Below are 232 nucleotides of genomic sequence, written 5' to 3'. Positions count from 1 at the left end.
GTGTTAGCCTTCGCAAGCAGGTGCGGTTGGAAACTTTGTAACTGCAATGTCTTGCTAAGTGAACAAGATGTATTAGCTTTCAATGCCTAATAAGGAGGTATTTTAAAGTACGCATGCTCCAGATGACAAGAAACACAGAAGAAGACTACAGCCTTCATCCCACGACTCCCCCAGCAACAAGGCGTGCAATCGCAGAAGACACTAAACAAGGCCACGTGGGCCCGGACTCTGG

Source organism: Haliaeetus leucocephalus, unplaced genomic scaffold (genome assembly GCF_000737465.1).
Source record: "Haliaeetus leucocephalus isolate CR32 unplaced genomic scaffold, Haliaeetus_leucocephalus-4.0 Scaffold932, whole genome shotgun sequence".
Classification (NCBI taxonomy): Eukaryota; Metazoa; Chordata; class Aves; order Accipitriformes; family Accipitridae; genus Haliaeetus; species Haliaeetus leucocephalus.
This window is presented reverse-complemented; position numbering follows the sequence as displayed.